The following is an 8,612-nucleotide window of genomic DNA, read 5'->3' as shown; positions in this document are numbered from 1 at the left end:
TACATAAAGGATTCTACTAAGGCTCACGAACAACCAGGTCCACACCACCAGAGGGCACAACATGGGGCATGTCATTCCACAAACAACTCGTGTGCGGACACGACCAAAATTAAATGTTAGCCTCACCATTGAAGTCGATGAAGTCTAGATCCTCCTCTGAAATCATAAGCAAGCGTGAGTACAAACGTACTCAGCAAGTCCCAACCCTTGCTCTACATCAAGGGGTATGAGTACATGCATATAATATTAACAAGGGTAAGGCTATAAACTTAATTTTGTGGAAATACCAAATTTACATATGCAAAGGTTCATTTTCATAAGACAGTTTTGTGAAAAAAAATATCATCATTATTAAATGAAGGAGGATTCGGTCGTGGTGGAAGATCGTCAGGGCCCAAGTTTTAATGTTGCTGGACACTTCGTCCATAGCAACCCGTGGTATACTGATGGACCTATTTCTAAAAACGGGCACACTCTGCCCATTCACACTCTAAGGAAACACACATAACCCATGGTAGTTATGGTGAATGAATCATAGTTTGTTCATGATCGTGGACATAGCTATTCGAACAGTTTTTATCTTTGCAGCGTAGTACACTTTAGCTATAAGCTAAGTTTAGCAACATACCATCGTCATGGCAGTACAACTCAACAAAGCCATTACCCACCATAGCATCATCCCACTTGTCACCTACAGAAACTAACCAGTGGTCCCTGACCTGCAACTAGGCCTCCAACCAGATCGACAAGCCTGCACCTACTCCATGGTTTCTCGTTGCACTTTTGTCTTTGGACGTCTAGTAGACTAGCTAGTGGGGTTTAGACTAAGCCCTGCCATATACAGAGTCGAGTGCCTGTACTATGAAGACTAAATAAGATGTCACACCAACTCGGTCCTTAACCGAACCAAAGCAAATATCTCCACAATGAGCCTACCACACAGGCAGCACTTAGCTTATAAGATATTCCTGACGGGAACCCTGATTTGCCTCAGCTCTAATAGGTTTTCTTTTGATATTAGCCATCTGGTAACTCTTCCCATTCCAATAACCCACACATCGGCAAAGCACCACATTTTACACAGTTTGCAAAAAATATTATGGTAAAGAATAAAATAACAGTGTAATACATAGCCTAAGCATACTAGTAATAAGGGATTCATCTTAGTGTAATTAATATTGCTGATGCGATAATTCTAGGGTTATCAAGGTTATATTTGGAACGATAGCAATCAGGCTGGCTCATTTACAATAGTACATAACTAGATCAACAATTCAAATTGTGCCGATAAATAATACTCATGTAATTATTTGGTGGAAAAATGGCTGCTACGGGTTATGGTGATAACACTGGGTACAATATGATCAATGAGGGAAAAAGGATTCAGACTTGCCTTCATGAAGTCCTTGAGGGGGTCCACTCAAAGTCTTGCACTCTCGGCTCCTCCTCTTTCTCGAACGCTCCGGTCTCTAAAGCGCGGTATACAACAAATAAAATAAATACACACAATCACACAATTTAGCTCCCAAAAATTGTGAAACTGAGGAGAACAGATAGGTTTTAAATTTAGATGAATATTAGCGAAGAATTGTGGAAATTGGAGCTAAAATAAAGGAGAAACGAGCTTCCAAAAATTAAATCTGGGTAAAAGAAAAAATGATATTGTTCATCTAGGTTGGCCGGAGTTGGGAGCGACTGCAACCGATAGGGAAAACATGGAGAGACAGTCTAGGCAGGATTTTTGGTTACCGAGAGTGAGCGTGGGGTGCGAGGGAAGGATCTCCATGCTCGGCTTGGCCGGTGAGGCACCATTGGCAGCAGGCAACAAGGGCGGAGGCCGGTGGCCAAGGTGGCTCCATGGCGTCTTGGGAGGGAGGGGGAGGGTTAGGCAGAGGGACGATGGAGGTGAAGGGTGGTCCGGTGAAGCTCGCAGAGGGGCCTAATTGGCCGGTTGTGGTCTTTGGTTATGCATCAATGGCGGCTGTCATTGGAGGGAAAAACAGTGAGAGAGGGAGAGAGGGAGGAAGAAGAGCACCTTTGGCTCGGCTTGGCTTCAGTGGAGTGAGGTGAGAGTTCGGGCAGGGCCTTTTATAAGCGGAAGAGGGGATAGCCATGGCAACAGCTGGCAATCATGGCGGATGTATGGTCGTGGCGTGTGGCTTTGGCCATGCGGCGAGGCTGACGTCAACTTGCACCAGTGGTCGAGGTGTAGGTGAGGTGACATTGCACGCGCGTGCAAGCACAGAGAGAGTGAGAGAGAGGAGGAAAGGGAGGCAAGGCCGTGGTCGGTGGTGACCTTCTATTGCCCATACGTGGCTTGGTCCGCGCAGGCACTAGGCGCTCATCGCCGGCTCCTGTGCACAGAGACCTCGCAGAGAGGGGAGGGGAGACAAGGCGGCAGAGGCGGGGTGGCGATTTTTCGCGGTGGTAGCGGTTGCTAGGAACTCGGGTGTGTGGAGGGAGGGGAAGGAGAAGGAGGGGGGTGGCGTCGGGCTGGGCCAGTTAGGCCAAAGGGAGGGAAAGGGGAGCGGGCTCGGCCTAGGGAGAAGGAAAGAGGTGAGCCAAACTTTGGCCTGGAACAGTCCAATGAAGGGAAAAATTAATTCAACCTTTGAGTTCATTTTGTGACTTTTTTCTTTGAATTTTTAGAAGTGTTACACAACTGCCTTGCCGATAGTCTTGTCCGACTAGACACCTCAAGATCTTCAGGACATCCCAGGGTCTTTTAAGAAAGACTCTCGAAGTCATCCATGACATCATAAGATGACATGGGTGAAAGAGTTGTGATCTAAGAGACCTATAACCAGCTCCGGACGTCACCGGGAATTAAAATTCTATTCGAGTACGAAGATACATGGATAGATCCAATGTACAAGTTTCTTCAGGTTCGAATTGTACCCGAGTAAGAGGCACTTTCCAAGCAAGTTTCCTTTGGGCCAAGACGTATACCCTGGTTGAAGATACCCTCTATCGAAGAGGTGCCCACAGAGTGCTCATGACGTGCATCTCTCAGAAGCAGTGTAGCAAACTACTTGAAGAAATCCATAAAGGGGTGTGCAAATCTCATGTTTCCTTCCGAACCCTGGTCGAAAAAGCTTTTAGACAAGGCTTATATTGGCATACAATTGTCCATGATGTGAGAGAGACAGTAAAAAGATTCGTCAAGTATTGATTTCATAGCAGATGCGCTCATCAACCTGCTCAAGCTTTACAGACGATCCCCTTGTCGTGGTCTTTTGCGACTTGGGATCTAGATATTCTAGGATCCCTTCCCGTCAGCATCCGAGGGCTTCAAGTTCCTTTTCGTTTCTTTCAACATCTCTAACAAGAAAGGACTCAAGTGCTGATATGATCAATCGAATATTAAATCCCTCTAGAGCTACTAGGACAAAGACGTCCGACAATGAAACCCTCCAAGCCGGAAACCTGGTTCTACAACCTATTCAGAGCCAACATAAATTCAACAAGCTATCCCCAAAGTGGGAGGATCTCTACAAAGTGGTTGAGTCTACTCGCCCTGGGTCTCTTAGCAATAGAGGATGGATGAGTCTTCAATAATCTTTAGAACGTCGACCAACCCCAAAAGTTTAAGTACTAAGAGTAAGTTTACACTAGTAAAGATTCGTATTTCTCGTAAAGTTGCTTGAATCTCTTTGTGTTCTTTTTTTGTCTTCCCTAAACTAAACGTCTGGAACTTGTAACATGGGTACACCGGTGGTAAGTCACAATCCGGGTACCTTTACATATCACATGCACCCGGATACGCCCAAACAAGGTCACACGGGAATCAACTTCTGGAAACAAGAGGTTCTTTGACAAGAGAAGTATGAGCATTCAATTCTTTTATCTTACCTCGGTCAGCCAATTCATAATGGTCGATCGGTAGTTTTTATTTTATTATCTTTGTCTGCCTATCTGAGTTTTCTTCCCAGATAATTAGTCGGGGTTGGATGAATGCAATGTACCAAGAGCTAACGACAACATATTGTGCGCGTGCCAAAGTGACTTCCTTCGCATGGAGATGATGTTCTAAGTTACAAACTCATGGGATGTGACAAAGGTTTCTTTTTGTGTCCTCGAGTGCCCGGGGGCTACGATGTCTCCCACTCACGTCAAACCTAGGGTTGACCCGATTAAGCTCTCCGATTGGTAACGAATTCATCCTACCCTAGCCGGAGCAGGAAGCAAATTGCACTAAGAATGTTAGGTTATCGATATCTCCTCAGTATCAAGTTCCCAAGAATTCTCACCATTTTCATTTACATTCTTTTTTGTTTTTTACTAACTAAAGAATAAGTTTCTATTCCCAAGCACATAATATAGAAGAAAGCCTAGGGCGACTCGATGATTCTTTGACTAGACAACGTGGTAGTTTTGAATACTACTCGAAGCTATGATCTTCTGTGCTAGTATCCTATCGCATTTTATGTTAGGGATATCTTTCGACGAATGCAGGAGTAGTTGGAATGAAATCCCAGGAGATCCGATGCACTATCCCAATGAATGCGCATAGTTTCTAACTGGCGCCATTGATAATTAGTAAACCGTCGATCTTATGAATACATGAATAAAGTAGGGAATAATCCCTTCAATCGAATCATACGTCGGAAGACAGAGACTTATATAAGTTTAGGCATCTCAAAAGATAATAGCCCTAGCTCTTGTATTGATCTTTGAGGTAAATTACAAGGGAGGGGAGATCTTGGCTAGCCTAGATGGAATCTAAACCTGGTTGAGGGATCCTTGCTTATAGTCTCGGTGAGATGTTGATGTAGATCATGAGTATAGAAGGCTTAGGGCTCGTAGTGCGCTTGAGACTTCTATAGACTTGTTCAATGGACTTATCCTCCGTAGGGTCCCCTGACTATATATATATAGCCTTCGGACTCCTTTTCGAGCACGATTCTGTTATCCTTAGATATAGACTTCTCTGTGTACAATATACCCCAATACATACGGGCAGTTTCCATATGTCTAAGGATTTCCTTCCCAGACATGAACGTATGACTCGAGAGTACCAGAAACCCTAGGAGATATGTATACATATAAGATAGTCGTATACGATAGTTTTATACTATCCATCATCACAGAGAAAGATTATTTTCACCACCATGTGAATTTTCCGTTGCAATGTTTCAAATTTCAAAAAATCATCAGGTAAAGAGCCATTTCTCCCCCCATCCTTTTCAGAACTCCGAAAAGTTGGGACGATACCCCACGGATGACCTAGAATCCCTACTCGTATGAGGCCCCTTCTTGTAAGCTAACAAAATTACCCAGACAAGCCTAAAATCCTGACTAGATGATCTGAGGATATCCGGATGCCCGATTAGATGTACATCATACCCGGAGACCCGAGTTATCACTCAAAAAAATAGCCAGTTAGGATGTTTCCCTCGGCTGGGCCAAGCTATTGAACCTCATTTCACGTACTAATAAGAGGCTTGACGATAACTAGTATAAAACTATAGTATACTATTATTCTATTCATATACGAAGCCCCTAGGGTTTCCTAGATTTTCGAAGCATACGACTCTATCCAGAAAATGAGTCCCTGGATGTATGGAACTGTCCGTAGGTTCTGGGATATCTCTTAAATAAGAAAGTTTATCCATAAGTTTAAGAATGATAGAATCCTACTCGGAAAGATGTTCGGATGCTACACAATAATCCCCATATATACGAAGTCAGGGGACCTTGCGGAGGACAATCTATCCAGAAGTCACAACAAGCCAAACAGAAGCAATCAGTGCTTCACGAGCCTCGTCCCTTCTGCAATCATGATCTACATCAACATCTCACCGAGACTACACACGAGAACCCCTCAACTAGGTTTAGATCCTATCTAGACAAGCCAAGACCCCCCTTATAATTTGTTTCAAAGATCAATACAAGAACATATGATATAGGGCTATTATCCTTCGAGAGATCTGTATAAACCTCTGTTTTTCTGTGCATGATTCAGCTGGAGGGAGTATCTCTTACTCTAATCTTGTATTCGTAAGATCGATTGTTTACTTATCGTTAACATTGATGCTTGGACGCATTGTCTGTAACTAACATATGTATTTAGACATAATCACGAGAATAATACCATACTGGTAAGTTTCGGTCAAAAATAATGTAGCAGTCTACTTATATATGATGGTATTTCCATATGCCTAATCTAAATATACCAAAACAGAATTAAAAAAAAAGAGTGAATTGCACAAAACTATAACTATTATACTATTTGTAACACAAAATTATAATTATTGTGTCTAGTAATACAAAACTACAAATTTTGTACACCAATATTACACATAACTCCATTTCCATTTTCTTTTCCGTTGAATCGAAATTCACTGTTCATAGGTACTGTTCATCAACACAAAAATAAGTAGTCTTCTATTTCTCAATCGTAGAAATTTTTGTACGTATTTCATAATCCATGCGCAATCCATCTTAATTGGATTAAGCTAAAAAGCATGTGTAGGATTTAACTTAAAATTCTAAAAAAATGCTACTTTTATAACTTCTAACAATTGTTAAGGACTCAAATAAAATTTCAAAAATCTGATAAAATTCACTAATATTCTTATTATATGATTTTCTAAAACTATTTCTTGCCCTAGGTTATATGGTGAAAAAGTATATATAAATAGAGCATTACAAAGGAACCCACTTTTTCACCGTATAACTTAGGGCTATAAATAATTTTAAAACATAATCCATGATATAAGAAGAATATTAGTGAATTTTTATTTTTTTTAATTTTATTTGAGGTCCTAACAATTATTAGAATTTATCAAAGTAGTTTTTTTTGAAGAATTTTACTTTAAATTCTACATCTGCTTTTTGGGTGAATCTAATTAAAATGGGTTGCACATGGATTGTAGAATATGCACAAAAAGTTCTAGAATATTTAGAGAAACAGAAGATAATTTATTTTTGTATCGGTGAGCAGTACCAGTGAACTGTCAATTTCGACGGCAGAGATAACAGAAATAGGGTTATGTATAACATTGGTGTACAAAATTTGTAGTTTTATGTTACTATACATAATAATTATAGTTTTATGTTATAAATGGCATAATAGGTGTAGCTTTGTGCAATTCACTCAAAAAATTGATTGCACGTGTATCAAAGTGTTTTTGTGACTGCGCTTTTTTGTTAGTTTTCCAATAATGAGCAGGAATTATCTGCACTTACGCTTGCTTTGTATATTTGTTCAGTGCAAAAACAAACTATACAGTTAACCTCGTGTCAATATATGCATACCTACAAAAGACTGTAAAAAAAATGTTCGTACGTATACCATAAGAAAAAACAAAACAAAAAAGAACTCTTCTGCGCAAAATATAAACTTTATGTTTTTTTTCCTTGGCATACTGCACATATGAACATACTATGAATGATTTTTTGAAGTGTGCGAATGTAGAAACAAACCTAAATTTATCTATGTGTACTACACCTAAGTTCATTTTTGCTTTTCCGAAAGTTCCGTAGGAAACTAAACTTTTTCTTTTATGAATTTCGCTCAAACCGTTTTGTTCTAAATGGGTTAATGATGGCCCATAGTAGTCTAGGCTTGGGAAGAAGGTCCATGTAGACCTAACCGTACACTAGTCTTACGATTTTTCTGTGAATATATTTTTATTTATTAATTGTATACTTTTTTAAGTACAAGTCAGCCACCCTCATGCACGCACTCCCCACTCACGACCATATACACCCATGTGGGTGCGCCCTCACTTCTAGACAAGATTGCGGCCATTTGAAAGTTTTGAAAAAATCAGCAAATATTAGGGTTGCCATGGTCCTAACCTTCAAAACAGCAGACGTTGGAACTTGTTTTTTCCCCTCTCACTGTACAAGTTGTTGGTGTTGAAATTTTGTGGAGTCATCAATGATAGACTGTTCTACTCGACTTTTATTTTATTTTTTCATGAATATTGGATGGTCTTTTGAAGGTTAAGATCAAGGGAGACTTGACATATTGCTGATTTTTGTAAAAATTTTCCAATAAAAGGGCTTTTAAAAACGCCTCATGAAAAAGGCAAGAATGACTTATTCCTGTAAAACTTTTAAATAGCTGTATATTTTTGTAAATTAGTAAAAGAATAACATATTTAGGAAAAATCCTAGTATCACCCAACCTTGAACCGCAAAAATAATCCTACAAGAGCTAGCCTCGTGCACCAGAGGGCTAGATCACATTTATGACGAAACACATGGCATAACCTACCATAAAACTATGTTAATATAATTCATAGGTGAGAAATTAAGGAATCTAAAAGAATGCCATTGTCAAACCGTGACTAGGATATAGCCCTCAAATACATGAGACCATGTCCCGTAAGATTATTATGCTTGAAATCGATTCCCCTTTCAAAGTCAATGTGTAGGATTTTTGTCAATTTTCATCATTCAAGCAGAAGGCTAGCAGCGGTGATCTCACCAGCGTCTAAGACCACGGCCAACGGTTTCTCTTCGGGGATGAAAATTCCGTCGTGAAAGGATTTTCGTTCCCTTCAGCGCTCTAATGGTTTTCCTTCACGGTTCCCGTCACGAAGATATTCTCGAGGTTATTCCCTTCATGACAGGGTTCTCTCTCTTTTTCCTTCGCGGTT

The sequence above is a fragment of the Phragmites australis genome, chromosome 8 (assembly GCF_958298935.1).
Source record: "Phragmites australis chromosome 8, lpPhrAust1.1, whole genome shotgun sequence".
Lineage (NCBI taxonomy): Eukaryota > Viridiplantae > Streptophyta > Magnoliopsida > Poales > Poaceae > Phragmites > Phragmites australis.
This window is presented reverse-complemented; position numbering follows the sequence as displayed.